The sequence below is a fragment of the Monodon monoceros genome, unplaced genomic scaffold (genome assembly GCF_005190385.1).
Source record: "Monodon monoceros isolate NGI ecotype Baffin Bay Population unplaced genomic scaffold, NGI_Narwhal_1 Super_Scaffold_7, whole genome shotgun sequence".
Taxonomy (NCBI): Eukaryota; Metazoa; Chordata; class Mammalia; order Artiodactyla; family Monodontidae; genus Monodon; species Monodon monoceros.
The window spans coordinates 68,608,501-68,624,442 of record NW_021703784.1 but is presented as its reverse complement, the minus strand read 5'-3'; the positions used below and the strand labels follow the sequence as shown (position 1 = coordinate 68,624,442).

The 15,942-nt window shown below is 35.2% G+C and overlaps 1 protein-coding gene across 2 annotated transcripts in view; it reads left to right on the top strand.

Moving 5' to 3' along the window:
- SOX6 (SRY-box 6) overlaps positions 1–15,942 on the top strand; it is a 691,286-nt gene that overhangs the window by 47,207 nt on the left and 628,137 nt on the right. The window contains exon 1 of one of the 2 annotated variants that reach the window (XM_029207700.1): positions 9,472–9,577. The exons of the other annotated variant lie outside the window; for it this stretch is intronic. The gene's annotated coding sequence lies outside the window, so the exon portion shown is untranslated. Of the gene's footprint in view, positions 1–9,471; positions 9,578–15,942 lie in introns of those variants that run through there. 2 annotated transcript variants of the gene reach the window in all.

Sequence of the window (15,942 nt, the reverse complement as noted above, 5' to 3'; positions counted from 1 at the left end):
TGTTTGCTCTTTAGTAGTTCTAGGTTCTTGTTAAACGTTTCTTGTATTTTCTCTATTCTATTTCCAAGATTTTGGATCATCTTTACTATCATTATTGTGAATTCTTTTTCAGGTAGACTGCCTATTTCCTCTTCATTTGTTAGGTCTGGTGGGTTTTTACCTTGCTCCTTCATCTGCTGTGTGTTTTTCTGTCTTCTCATTTTGCTTAACTTACTGTGTTTGGGGTCTCCTTTTCGCAGGCTGCAGGTTTGTAGTTCCCGTTGTTTTTGGTGTCTGTCCCCAGTGGCTAAGGTTGGTTCAATGGGTTGTGTAGGCTTCCTGGTGGAGGGTACTGGTGCCTGTGTTCTGGTGGATGAGGCTGGATCTTGTCTTTCTGGTGGGCAGGTCCACGTCTGGCGATGTGTTTTGGGGTGTCTGTTGTCTTATTATGATTTTAGGCAGCCTCTCTGCTAATGGATGGGGTTGTGTTCCTGTCTTACTAGTTGCTAGGCATAGGGTGTCCAGCACTGTAGCTTGCTGGTCATTGAGTGAAGCTGGGTCTTGGCGTTGAGATGGAGATCTCTGGGAGATTTTCACCGTTTGATATTATGCAGAGCTGGGAGGTGTCTTGTGGACCAGTGTCCTGAAGTTGGTTCTCCCACCTCAGAGGCATAGCCCTGATGCCTGGCTGGAGCACCAAGAGCCTTTCATCCACACGGCTCAGAATAAAAAGGGAGAAAAAATAGAAAGAAAGAAAGAAAGGAGATAAAATAAAATAAAGTTATTAAAGTAAAAAATAATTATTAAGAAAAAAATTTTTAAAGTGAAAAAAAAAAAAAAGGATGGACAGGACCCTAGGAGAAATGGTAAAATCAAAGCTATACAGACAAAATCACACACAGAAGCATACACATACACACTCACAAAAAGAAAAAAAGGGGAAAAAAAAATATATCGTTGCTCCCAAAGTCCACCTCCTCAATTTGGGATGATTCGTTGTCTATTCAGGTATTCCACAGATGCAGGGTACATCAAGTTGATTGTGGAGATTTAATCCGCTGCTCCTGAGGCTGCTGGGAGAAATTTCCCTTTCTCTTCTTTGTTCACACAGCTCCCGGGGTTCAGCTTTGGATTTGGCCCCGCCTCTGCCTGTAGGTCGCCTGAGGGCGTCTGTTCTTCGCTCAGACAGGACGGGGTTAAAGCAGCAGGTGATTCGGGGCCTCTGGCTCACTCAGGCCGGGGGAAGGGAGGGGTACGGATTCAGGGCGAGCCTGCGGCGGCAGAGGCCAGCATGACATTGCACCAGCCTGAGGCGCGCCATGCGTTCTCCCAGGGAAGTTGTCCCTGGATCACGGGACCCTGGCAGTGGCGGGCTACACAGGTTCCCGGGAGGGGAGGTGTGGAGAGTGACCTGTGCTCGCACACAGGCTTCTTGGTGGCGGCTGTAGCAGCCTTAGCGTCTCTGGGGTCCGCGCTGATCGCTGCGGCTTGCGCCCGTCTCTGGAGCTCCTTTAAGCAGCGCTCTTAATCCCCTCTCCTTGAGCACCAGGAAACAAAGAGGGAAGAAAAAGTCTCTTGCCTTTTCGGCAGGTCCAGACTTTTTCCCGGACTCCCTCCTGGCTAGCTGTGGCGCACTAGCCCCCTTCAGGCTGTGTTCACACAGCCAACCCCAGTCCTCTCCCTGGGATCCGAGCGAAGCCCGAGCCTCATCTCCCAGCCCCCGCCCGCCCCGGCGGGTGAGCAGACAAGCCTCTCGGGCTGGTGAGTGCTGGTCGGTACCGTTCCTCTGTGTGGGAATCTCTCTGCTTTGCCCTGTGCACCCCTGTTTCTGCGCTGTCCTCCGTGGCTCCGAAGCTTCCCCCTCCGCCACCTGCAGTCTCCTCCCGTGAAGGGGCTTCCTAGTATGTGGAAACCTTTCCTCCTTCACAGCTCCCTCTCAGTGGTGCAGGTCCCGTCCCTATTCTTTTGTCTCTGTTTTTTCTTTTTTCTTTTGCTCTACCCAGGTACATGGGGAGTTTCTTGCCTTTTGGGAGGTCTGAGACCTTCTGCCAGCGTTCAGTAGGTGTTCTATAGGAGCTGTTTCACATGTAGTTGTATTTCTGATGTATTTGTTGAGAGGAAGGTGATCTCCGCATCTTACTCCTCCGCCATCTTGAAGCTCCTCCCATTTGTGTCATTTTTTAAGATTCCACATATAAGTGATATCATGATAAATGTCATGATATTTGTCTTTCTCTGTCTGACTTACTTCACTTAATATGATAATCTCTAGGTCTATCCATGTTTGCTGCAAATGGCATTATTTAATTTTTTTTATGGCTGAGTAATATTCCCTTGTATATATATGCCACATCTTTATTCATTCATCTTTCGATGGACATTTCAGTTGCTTCCATGTCTTGCCTATTGTAAATAGTGCTGCTATGAACACTAGGGTGCATGCATCTTTTTGAATTAGTTTTCTCTGGATGTATGCCCAGGAGTGGGATTGCTGGATGATATGATAACTCTATTTTTAGTTTTCTTAATGAACCTCCATACTGTTCTCCATAGTGGAATCAGCTTTTGGTTTTATCGATTTTCTCTACTTACTTCCTGTTTTCAATTTCTTTGATTTCAACTTTAATTTTTATTATTACTGTACTTCTACTTACTTTGGATTTAATTTGCTCTTCTTTTTTCTAGTTTCCTAAGGTGGAAAATTAGATTATTGATTTTAGATTTTTCTTTTTTTTCAAATATGTGCATCTGATGCTACAAGTATCCCTCTAAGCTTTCATTGTATCCCACAAATTTTGATAAGTTGTGTTGTCTTTTTTCCAGCTTTATTGAGGTACAGTTGACATACAACACTGTATAAACTTAAAACAAACAGCATAATGATTTGACTTACATACATCATGAAATGATTACCAAAATAAGGTTAGTGACTATCCATCATCTCATATAGATACAGAAAAAAAGAAAAAAATTTTTCCCTCTGATGACAACACTTGGGATTTACTCTCTTAACAACTTTCTTACATATAATTTAGCAGTGTTAATTATATTAATCATGTTGTACATTACATTCCTACCACTTGTTTCTCTTATAACTGGAAGTTTGTACCTTTGACCATCTGCCTCCAATTTACTCTTTTCCCAATTCCCTGCCTCTGTTACCCACAAATCTGATCTATTTTTTTATGAGTTTGTTTGTTTTTGAAGTATAAGTAGACCTAAAACACTATGATAGTTCTTGGTGAACAACATAGTGATTTGATATTTCTATATATTACAAAATGATCACCACAGTAAGTCTAGTTACCATCTGTCACCTTACAAAGATATCAAAGTATTATTGACTATATTACCCATGCTGCACATTTTATCCCCATGACTCATTTATTTTGTAACTGGATGTTTGTACCTCTAAATCTCTCTCACCTATTTCATTCATCTTCCTATCTTTTCCCCTCTGGATACCACCTGCTTTTTCTCTGTATCTATGACTCTTTGTTATGTTTTCTCATTTATTTTGCTTTTTTTAGATTCCACATATAAGTGAAATCATACAGTAGTTGTCTTTCTTTGTCTGACTAATTTCACTTAGTATTATACCCTCCACCCATGTTGTCACAAATGGCAAGATTTTTTTCTTTTTGATGGCTGAGTAATAATTCCATTGTGTGTGTGTGTGTGTGTGTGTGTGTGTGTGTGTGTGTGTGTATCTCACATCTTCTTTACCCATTCATGTATTGATGGGCATTTAGCTCGTTTCCACATCTTGGCTATTGTAAATAATCCTGCAGTGAACATAGGGGTGCATACATCTTTTGAAATTACTGTTTTCATTTTCTTCAGGAAAATGCCCAGAGGTGGAATTGCTAGATTGTATGGTAGTTCTACTTTTAATTTTTTAGGAAACTCAATACTGTTTTCCATAGTGGCTGCACCAGTTTAAATTCCCACCAACAGTACACAGGGGTTCCCTTTTTCTCCACATCCTTGCCAATACTTGTTATTTGTTGTCTCTTTGATAATAGCCATTCTAAACAGATGTGAGGGGATATTTCCTTGTGGTTTTGATTTGCATTTTCCTGATGATTAGTGATGTGGAACATCTTTTCATGTGCCTGTTGGCCATCTGTATATCTCCTTTGGAAAAATGACCATTTTTAAAATTGAGGGTTTTTAAAAAATTAATTTATTTGGTTGCACCAGGTTTTAGCTGTGGCAGGTGGGCTCCTTAGTTGTGGCAGGTGGGCTCCTTAGTTGTGGCATCTGTGAAATCTTTGTTGCAGCATGCATGTGGGATCTAGTTCCCTGACCAGGGATCGAACCTGGGCCCCCTGCATTGGGAGTGCGGAGTCTTATCCACTGCACCACTAGGGAAGTCCCCGAGTTGTTTGTTTTTTTGATGTTGAGTTGAATTAGTTCTTTGTATATATTGGATATAACCCCTTATCAGACATACGGTTTGCAAATATCTTCCCCCGTTCTGTAGGTGTCCTTTTCATTTTGTTGATCATTTCCTTTGCTGTGCAAAATCTTTTCAGTTTGACGTAGTCCCATTTGTTTATTTTTGGTTTTGTTTCCCTTGCCTGAGGAGATATATCCAAAAAACTATTGCTAAGACCAATATCAAGGAGACCACGCCTTTTTTTCCCCCCTGGGAGTTTTATGGTTTCAGGTCTTACATTTAAGTCTTTAATCCATTTTGATTTATTTTTGTATAGGGTATGAGAAAGTAGTTCAGTTTGATTGTTTTGTATGTAGCTCTCTAGTTTGCCCAACACCATTTATTGAAGAGGCTGTCTTTTCTTCATTATGTATTCTTGTCTCCTTTGTCATAGATTAATTGGGTTCATTTCTGGTTTCATTGATCTATTTGTCTGTTTTTGTGTCAGTACCATACTGTTTTGGTTACTGAAGCTTTGTAGTATAGTTTGAAATCAGAAAGCGTGACACCTCCAGCTGTGTTCTTCTTTCTTAAGATTGTTTTGGGTATTTGGGGTCTTTTGTATTCCAACACATATTTTAGAATTATATTTTCTAGTTCTGTAAAAAGTGCCACTGATATTTTGATAGGGCTTGCTTTGAATCCGTAGATTGCCTTGGGTAGTATGGTCATTTTAACAATATTAATTATTTCAGTTCATGAGCACAGCATATCTTTCCATTTGTTGGTGTTGTCTTCAACTGCTTTCATCAATGTCTTATAGTTTTCCGAGTATGGTCTTTTACCTTCTTAGTTAGATTTATTCCTATGTATTTTATTCTTTTTGATGCAGTTATAAATGGGATTGTTTTCTTAATTTCTCTTTCAGAATATCATTAATTTTTGAATGTTAAACTAATCTTGAATTCCTACTTTGTCATTACCAATCATCCTTTTAATGTATTGTTGGATGTGTTTTGCTATTATTTTGTGAAGGATTTTTGTATTTATATTCATGGAGGATATAACTGCAAAAAGACAAAGAGGACATCTTGAAAGAAACTGAATGGAAAAACCACCTTACTTGTAGAGGAACAAGAATAAGAGTAATATTGGGCTTCTCTTCACAAACCACACAAACAAAAGAATAGAGTGAAATATCTAAAGTGTTGAAAGAAAACCCTTTACCAATCTAGAATTCTGTATCCAGCAAAATTGTCCTTCAAAAGTGAAGAAAAATAAAGACTTTCTCAGATAAACAAAAATTGAGGGAATTTGTTGCCAGTAGACCTGCCTTGTAAGATATGTTAAGAGTTCTTCATAGAGAAGGAAAATAGTCAGAAAATGGTCAGAAACTCAGACCTACATAAAGAAAGAAAGACTGTTAAAGAAGAAATAAATGACGGTAAGACAAAACTTTTACTGTTCTTATTCTTAATTGATCTCATAGATAACTGTTCATTTAAAATAATAATAGCAACAATGTATTGGGTGATTGTAGCTTAAGGATAAGTGAAATGAATGACAGTGTTGTTATAAAGGACAGAATGGAGAAATTGGGAATACTCTAAGTTACCTGCACTATCTGCAAAGTGTTATAGTGTTATTTGTTATCATAGAGGGCTTTCTTGACTACCCTATATAATATATTAACCACCCTCATTCTTATCCCTGGCCTGTACCCTTACCTTGCTTTTTAAAAATATAGCTCTTACTATCTCCTAACATGTTATATATTTATTTATTGGCCTGAGAATCTTTCCACTCTAGAATATAAATTCCATGAAAGCAGGGAGGGACTTTACTCATTGTGGCATGCAATAGGTGCTCAATAAATATTTATAGAATTAATAAATGAATGAAGGATGAATGAATTATCTTAGATTAATCAGTATTCATCAATTAGTGCTAAAGATATGGATATGAATCACGTAGGTTCCAATATTGAAAAATAGTTTTCTTTTTGCAAGGTGGCGGTGGCTAATAAGTAGGCAATTGGCAGTGTGTGCCATAGGATACAATGTCAGTATCTTCTGTCAGTTTTCAGAAGAGAAAATATAAAATACACACAGCCAAGCAATACATGAAAAGATAATCAGAGAAATGAAATTAAACATTAACGATATACTATTTGTCATCAGATTGACAGAAAGAGAACAAAGAGACTAATGCAGAAAAGGATGAGAGGAAATGAGCATTCTTATATGTTGCTAATGGGAGAGTGAATTGCTACAACTTTTTTGAAAGTTATCAGATAGTATCTACTGAATTAAAATACACAATTTTTAAAAAACCGACAGTTCACTTTTGGAAATCAAGCAGCAACAAAAGCGACAATAATAAAGGATATTTATTGCAGCATTTTTTTTTTTGTTTTGTTTTGTTTTGTTTTTGTGGTACGCGGGCCTCTCACTGTTGCGGCCTCTCCCGCTGCGGAGCACAGGCTCCGGACGCGCAGGCTCAGCGGCCATGGCTCACGGGCCCAGCCGCTCCGCGGCATGTGGGATCTTCCCGGACCGGGGCACGAACCTGTGTCCCCTGCATCGGCAGGCGGACTCTCAACCACTGCGCCACCAGGGAAGCCCTGCAGCATTTTTATGGTATTAAAAAATTATAAATAATTTGTATGCTCATTAATAGGGGTAGGGTTATAAATAATTGTAGTATATCCAGCTATAATATATGCAGCTATTAACAGAATACATTTGATCTAAATCTGAAGGAATGTCTGTGCATTGTTGTGAAAGCAAATTGCAAAGTAATGTAAATAGCATCATCTAATTTTTCTAACAAATATCGTAGACTATATATATTCAATATACATATATGTGTATATGTTTAAACATGAAGAAAGATACGAAAAATATATGGAGATTATTAATCTCAGGGAGGTGGGAATGAGAAGTTTAGTTTTATTAACTTTTTCCCAATGATCTCAATATTATCCCACTAGTTATAATGAATATTATCATGCTTATTGTTTTTAAAACTTAACAAAATAAATTTGAAAATTATCCAGACATCAGAATATAGAAGCTAAGCATGACCATCAAAGTAACTTAGTTGTTAAACAGTTAGGTGTGATTCAGTATAAATAAGAATACTGTATGAAAAAGAATAAACGACCTAATCTTCCTATTGTGACATTTTGTGAAACCACAGATCAATCTTTTTCTAGAAATAGTGCCCAGTTCCAGGCTCTACAATTTTAGAGAGATATTAAGAACTCAGAGAAGACAACTGTATTATAAAATTTTGATTATTGGACATATAAAATGAGACTAATAGTAGATCTAAACTATATGACATCTAGAATAAGGCTAATACTGTCTACAACTAACTGAATACTTATTGCCAGTCCATAATAGTAAGGAATGTTTTTTGGCTACATTGTCTTAAGCAGTAAAAACAGTTACTTATTTCACATAATAATAAGTCTGGAGCTTGAAATTTTATAGCAATGCAGTGATGTTATTAAAGTCTTAGACTCTATTCTTTTCCCTACCTTTTTCATTATTCTTTGAACATTTATTCATTTTACAAATATTTATGGAGTACTTGCTATGTGCCAGGAACAGTTCTAGTTGTTTTTGAATTTTTTTTTTTTTTTTTCCGGTACGCAGGCCTCTCACTGTTGTGGCCTCTCCCGTTGCAGCTATTAACAGAATACATTTGATCTAATGTCCGGAGCAAAGGCTCCGGACGCCCAGGCTCAGTGGCCATGGCTCACGGGCCCAGCCGCTCCACGGCATGTGGGTTCTTCCCGGACCAGGGCACGAACCCATGTCCCCTGCATCGGCAGGCGGACTCTCAACCACTGCGCCACCAGGGAAGCCCTGTTTTTCAATTTTTGAATTACCTTTTTCATCTTTGTATGTATGTCTCATGATTGTAAGATGGTTCTTGCCACTCTAGGCATCACAGCCACATTTAAAAAAAGAAAGCTGGGAGGTGGAGTGACAAAAGGTCTTTTCTTCAGGAGGCTCTATCCTTTCATTTGGGGGAAGAAAACTTTCTCAGAAGCGCTCAGAAAGTAGAATGAAAAGTAAAGAAAAAGTAAGCATTTTAGACAATCATTTTAGAAGTACCAACATCTGACCAATAGCGCCATTCCAGAAAGAGAGGATACAAAGTGGAGTAGGATAGAAAAAGAAGTAATACAAGAAAAATGTCCAGAACTGAAGGTCATGAATTTTCAGATTGAAAGAGCATCCAGGTGCCCAGGACAATGAATGGAAAAAGATCCACACCAAGATAAATTATTGTAAAATTTTAAAGCAGTAGGGGTAGAGATACGATTACAAAAGCTTCCAGAGAGAAAAAAAAAGTAGGTTGTGTAGGATCAGGAAACAGACATTTCAATAGCAACACTGACGTCTAGAGTACAATGGAGCAATGATCACAAAATTCTGAGGGAAAATGATTTCAATTTAGAATTCCATAGCTAATCAAACTATTAATTGAATGTCATGAGAGATAAATTTTGAGATATGCAACAACTGAAATTTACTTTTTTTTTTGTTTTTTTTGCGGTACACGGGCCCCCTCACCGCTGCGGCCTCTCCCGTCGCGGAGCACAGGCTCCGGACGCGCAGGTCCAGCGGCCGTGGCCCACGGGCCCAGCCGCTCCGCGGCACGCAGGATCCTCCCGGACTGGGGCACGAACCCACGTCCCCCGCATCGGCAGGCGGACTCCCAACCACTGCGCCACCAGGGAAGCCCCTGAAATTTACTTTTCATGTATCCTTTTTGTTAAAGAAGTTACTAGAGAACGTGCTTTAATAAAATAAGTACACTAAGAAAAAGGAAGACTAGGAACCCAACACAAGAAAGCATAAAGGTAAATACCAGGATGACTTATGTAAAGGCATAGAGAGCAATCAGTCTGAATTTGAGGTGAAAGACAGAGTTTCTGTATTATTCAGTGTTCTCCAGAGAAACAGAACTAGTGGGATGTGTATATATACAGAAAGAGATTTATTATAAGGAATTAGCTCACCTGATTACAGAGTCTGACAGGTTGAAAATGTGCAGGGTGCGCTGGCAGGTTGGAGACCCATGAGGGCTGATGCCTCAGTTCTAGTCCAAAGGCCAATAAGTTGGAGACCCAGAAAGGCTGATGTTCCAGTTCAAGTCTGAAGTCTGTCTGCTGGAGAATCTTCTGCTATTCAGAAGAAGGTCAGTCCTTTTGCTCTATTCATGTCTTCAGCTGGTTGGATGAGGCTCACCTGCATTATGGAGGGCAATTTGCTTTACTCAAAGTTAATCTTATCCCAAAACACCTTCACAGAAACACCGAGAAAAATGTTTGACCAATTTTCTGGGCACCATGGCCCAGGAAAGCCAATACATAAAATTAACCATTGCAGTTTCCAAGAAAAATGTTAACCTAATATATTTGACAATTTGGAAAATAATACTTAAAGGCAAAAACATGTGGAAAAAGTGATGATAGTTCCATAAAAAGTAAGTGAATTATTGTAAATAGGTTTTAATAAGGAAGAACAAAAAATATATAAAAGAAATGACATTCATTTATAGTATACTACTTGGCCCGGCCATAAGCAAGATTTACTTTGTGTGATAATGTAAGCATTGACTTGATTTAGGGTAAATGAGTTGTTACATAATTATTTATATTGGGAGGATGGGAGAGATGATATATAAGAATTAAATACTCACCTGCCAAAATAAGAAGACAGATTATGACTAAAATTTTAAATTAAAAAGCAGTTTATGTACAAAGCTTAAATATACTTATAAGCACATTAGTTAGAAATGTGCAGTTAAATACTAAAAGACTTGAATATGAAAAGCCTTAAAGGTGATTGCCTTTGGGCCTTGTGAATGGGGTGAAGAAAGGTGTTACAGAGATCCACTGTTTTGTAATATAAGCTTTTTAGTAAAATTCTATTTTTTACCTTTTTTAAGCATTACTTTAACAAAAATTAAAATTAATTAAAAATAAAAATCAAACTATATACAAGATGACCTAGCAATGCTCCTTTCAGTGATTGTCATAAATAAGTGAAAACATGTATATTCCTAGGTCCTAAAAGAAATCGGGTCTTGGACAAAAAAGGAGTCACATCATATAATTTCACACTAGGTTTAAAAGAAATATGAAGATTTCTGTCTTTCTGATTGAATTTCATTGGAATCTCTGTGTAGAGGCATTCTTAGGATGTCTGCTATAGGGAGATGCTTTTATTTTCTGTAAATGCAGAAGTTGTACTTAGGTTATAGAAATGACTTAGAATGTGTTAAAGGGTGCTACAAACTTGGTAATCTGAAAAAAAATTCTGCAGTTGAATGATTTGTATAAATTATTTTAGAAGCTGATTTATTAAACTATATGCTGGTCTCTTGTCTATATATACATAGTGAATAAGAACAAAACTAATATTAAGACAATCTGATACTCTAGGTCATCTTTATGTACAGCTCTATACTCTCTGGAAAATTGAGATATTACTCCCACTACTTCTAGGTTGTATTTGCCTTTTGTGAATTTGAATGACCGTGCATTTCAATGTATCTGGTGTATCTTTCAGTACATCTGTTGGAATGACTTGTGATGATTGTGAACTGTAAGCTCATGGAATCCAGAGACCATGATTCTTTTTCTTACTCTTCTTAGATCTTAGCACCCAGGCCTTGCACGGTTGGATGTAGCTTGGATAAAATGTTCTCAGTTCTCTCATTTTAGGATTTTTGGTTTACTTAAGGACACCTCAAAATAACTGTAAGCAGTACTAGAGCACTCCGTGTGTAACTATAGAGCTGTAGAATATTGGCTGTTGTATGTATTACTTTGTGTGTGAAATACTAATTGCAAACAGACCAAAAACAAGTTTGCTAATTGCAGGACATAACTTATTAAAGTTTCCAAGATGAAATATTGTACATGTTGGTAGAAAAAAAATTTAGATTGCATGCTTTTCCAAATATAGGCACACAGATGAAAGCAGAATGAGAAAGTTCACATTTCAGGTGCTCAGATTTCTCAAATGATAAAAGAGAAATAGTATATTAAATAACTATGCAAAAGTAATTTGTGAAACAGTGGGGAATGTATTAAAAGTAAGATAACTACACAAAATTGTAATAGTGGTGACTGAAATGCTCAAATAAAATTATGGCAAGAAAAGGTTAATGAAATTAAAAAAAAATGAGCAGGCCATGTAACATATTCTCTGGATCAGATCAATATGTCCCTATTCCAGGAAAGGTGGGTTGGTACTTCACTTTCCTATTCCTATATTTGGAAAAATCACAAAATTGCTGACATTCTGGGTCAAAAGATTAAAAACTAAAAGTAAAACAATTGTATTTGATCACCTATCCCACACACATATGTTTGTGGTTTTGTTGATATTAAATAACGTGATTTTGGTGAAAACTTTGAGCATATCTTGCACTTAAAGAGTTTTCCACTGCTGATTACAGTGTATTCCGCTTCCTGCCACCCAGGAAGTCATTGCAATTTTCTCCATTATCATGTCCAGACAGATAATGTATGCTCATAAGGAAACAGTGACAATATTGTCTCTTATTGACTTTGCAAAATTATTTCTTAAACATTAATGGATAAAATGTTATTTAAAAAAGAGAATGGAAGCAAAAACATTGGAATCTCAAACTTAAAATATATGAGATTTTGCATTAGTATTGATTTTGAACACTGACGTCATTTAATAGTTTTCTCCCTATTGTATAGTACATTAAACCTGAGTTTTAAGGGAGGGTAATAGAATTCTGTTGATGATTTTAACAATCTTTAAACTAACATAATAATTTCAAGGACCAAAATGTTGCTAGTTCAAGGTAGTTTCTTTGTTTCTTGTGTTTAAGTGTCATAGGCCTAATATAAATTGTAGTGTTCATGTAAATAATCAACTTACATTAAAATTTGTTTTTAATTGAATAAAGTCAAATACATGAATATATTTCATAATTTATTATAATTTGGAAGATAATTCATTGTAAAAGACATTCAATTTCAATAACAGTATTCACATTCACAGTAAAATACATTAAATTTCAGTAATAATATTCACATGTATAAATGCCTATAGGTTACTAAAAGTTTAATAAAATTTTAAGGACAAGCAATTATCTTCTGTTGCATTTTTCATATTAAACAAAGTTTTAATTAAAAATGTAAATATTTTAATATATTCCAGATTTTTTCTTATTAGATATTTTTCTTAGTTTTTATCATTCAGGTACTCTTACATATTGTAACTGTTGCAATATTGTACCTGTCTTCTCTCTTTGTTTCAAAAATATTTTTTCCATTTTGACTAATTAGAAAATATCAGGAGTAAATTTGGAAAATAACACATCTGGGCAATAGAAGCACTATATTTCTGTTATTTATTAAGCTATATTTATTCTCTGCTGAATAAGAACAGGAAACAACATGGACAATAACCAAAATTAGAATTTATCTAATATCTGTAGTGGATGCCAAATATACAGTTACTGTGCTGACGGCAGGAGATAAATGCCTCATGAAGAAGTTTATTATTAAGATTTATTTTCACTAAATAAAAATACCCAAACTAATATTTAAAAAATTAAACGTTTTTTAAAGTGCCTAGCATGGTGCTCGGTTCAAGAAATAATAATATATCAAAAACAATTAAACATTAAACATCAGTTATATTTTGTGGGGGTTTTTGTAATATAGGCCCATGATTATGACATACAACTTTTAAAATATTCATTTGACATTTTTCAATATATTACTAGATAATACTGTTATTGCCTTGCAGGGTCACATGATTTTTAGTTTTATCACTATATTTTCTCACAATGGTGATGCAGTAGTTAATATAGTTGGTCTTCCCTTGTGTAGACAGCTAACACCTGGCTTACTCAGACTAACACTTTCACATCAATAAGTAAAACTTGGTAGGATAGATTGTCTAATGCACAGATCTTATGCTGTAGTTATAGTGTTAAGAAGTCCTTGTTATTATGAATGTGCATTATGAGTATATTGTACACAGTCCTGGTATGCAAATGTGTAGCATTCAGAGAAGTGAAATAATTCTGTGTTATTATTATCTTTGTAAATTACATCTTAAGAGTTTTTGAGGACTTTATAAAGGCAGTTTTCTATAGTCACAGTCATACAGTATGTGCAGCACAAAGTGTTTTCTTTCACCATTAACAATAACTGAGCCAATGAAAATGCTTTTTAAATATACACCCGGCAAGCAGTTATCTGGCTCTTCGTTCTTACTATCCACAAACCATCTTTTATCGCCTTTTAAGACAGCATATGAAACAGCTTTGTAAACATCTGTTTTTCATTGTTAATTGTCAGGAAAACTGGGGATTTAAAAGCTTCTTTGGAATCCTCTTAATCCTATCAGGAAGAATAAGTTGTATATGTTTATATTTTCTTCTTTAGATTGTTTCTTTATCATTTGAAAAAAATACACACATACTACCTTCATTTATTTTCAAAAAATTATTTTTAGGATTATAATATTTTTATAGCTATTTTGAGGACATTGCTTTGTAGAAATTCATTGAAATTATTAGCAACACAGGCTATACTACACCTAAAAAAGATGCATAATAAATATAGATTTAAATATAGTGTGCCTTTTCAAATAATTTTCAGAGTTTTCTTGGGCATATTCCATTTCGAAATGTGCACTGATAGAAAATAGAAGGAAGAGGTATTTGTTAGCCAAAGAACAGATTAATTTAGAGCTTCAAATCTCTTGCCATATTTAGTCTTTATGAAATACATGCTTTATTTTCATAGGCTTTTTCTGTTCCAATAATCAAGCCATTAATGTCAATGGAGTGTTCCTGGCAGTGATATAATAAGAAGGCTTTTGCAATAATACATTGTGTCTTCCTTCTAAATGAAAAGGGGATCTGTTGCAATAACTAATTTAAAAATATTAAAATTCTGCTCTAGTCGTTTTGAATTTATAATGTAAAAGCAAATGCACCTATCTCTTGAGAACAGAGCATCCATAATTTAATAATTAAATAATACGTAATAACCAATAATTTTTGTTACCTATAAATAAACCTAAGTAATAAGAGTATGGAATACTAAGAGAAGTAGCTGATTGTTAATGAAAACTTTTTTTTCAGAGTGTACCCATTTTTAAAACACTTTATAACCTTTATTAAATTGCTGTCCTTTCAAGCAATTAGAATGCATTGTGGATTTTTCTTTTTTAAAAGGTTTGTACTTTATTAGCTTTTAAACTGGTATAAATTGGAAACTCACTACTCACTATTTATATTTCAGTCTCTGCTTTTCAAACTTGTATTGAAGTGATGTAGAACTAGGCCTTATCACTGCATGTAAAATTAATCAAAATGACATATTGTTGCAGTTTCTATGGCAACCATATCATGATGCTGATGCTCTTAAAAATTTATAAACTATAATCTGAAATATGCTAATTCTAGTGAACATAGTTAACACTTATTTGCTTAATATTCAGTTTAGTACTAAACTTCATCAACTTTGAAAGTAGGTTGATAACATATTGTATATAATTAAAAGAGTTTTTGTATTGAGCTCTTGAGTTTAAATATTTTCTCCAGAAGCCTACTATTCTAGAACTTTAAGTATGACTAAGTGAAGTTTTTCACTTATTATTGTCTTAAACAGACATGAATTAACATGAGGATGATCACTGTTGCAGATTCTCAACATTGTTGTCTTTCCCCATCCCCTCACTTAAAAAATAAAACATTCAAACCTAACACAAAACATCTTGATGCAAACTTAAAAATTCAATAAAATCCAATGAGTTAAGTACTACCAAACATCCAGATACTTGGAACACTGACATAGTTTAGCTTTCATTTGTTTGCCTTTAGGTAGGTAATATCTTTATCTTATATGTACGATTATGATACATTTTAGAGACATAAAACTTAGCAAGTTATAGAATAATTTTGCATAGCAATTACATTAAAGACCGATTTGAAGTTATAAAGTTTCTTTTAGAACTCATTTAAAACTAAAATGTATAAAATATGTTGTTTGGAATTAGTTTATAACTATAGATTCTGTTTTTAAATAAAGCTTTTTAAAGAGATATCTTTTGATAAGTTAGAAAAGCTTTTAGAAATGTGATAGTTTGTCAGTTAGTAAAAATATCTGAGGCAACTTAAATAGTATATGCCAAATAAAATGAACTAACATCATGTGTAATTATCAAATGTACTTACACTGAAAAGAATACTTCTGCTGACATATTTGGTAAAAAAAAATTTTCAGTATATATACAATAGACTTTTAATTAATATTTATTAAGTCAGAAAAGTGAAAAAGATAGATCCTTAGTTAATACACTTCTAATTATTTGCTTTGCACATATTAGGCACTCAATAAATATTTAAATGTGAATTAAAAATTTGGAAAACAGCAAAAGTCTTCAACATAAGTGTGATATTTAAAAATACACACATGAAGAAATCCTCTATTTAGAAATGTTAAAAATAGCAATCTGGGATTTGGAAGAAAGATTTCTAAGTAACAAATTTTAAAA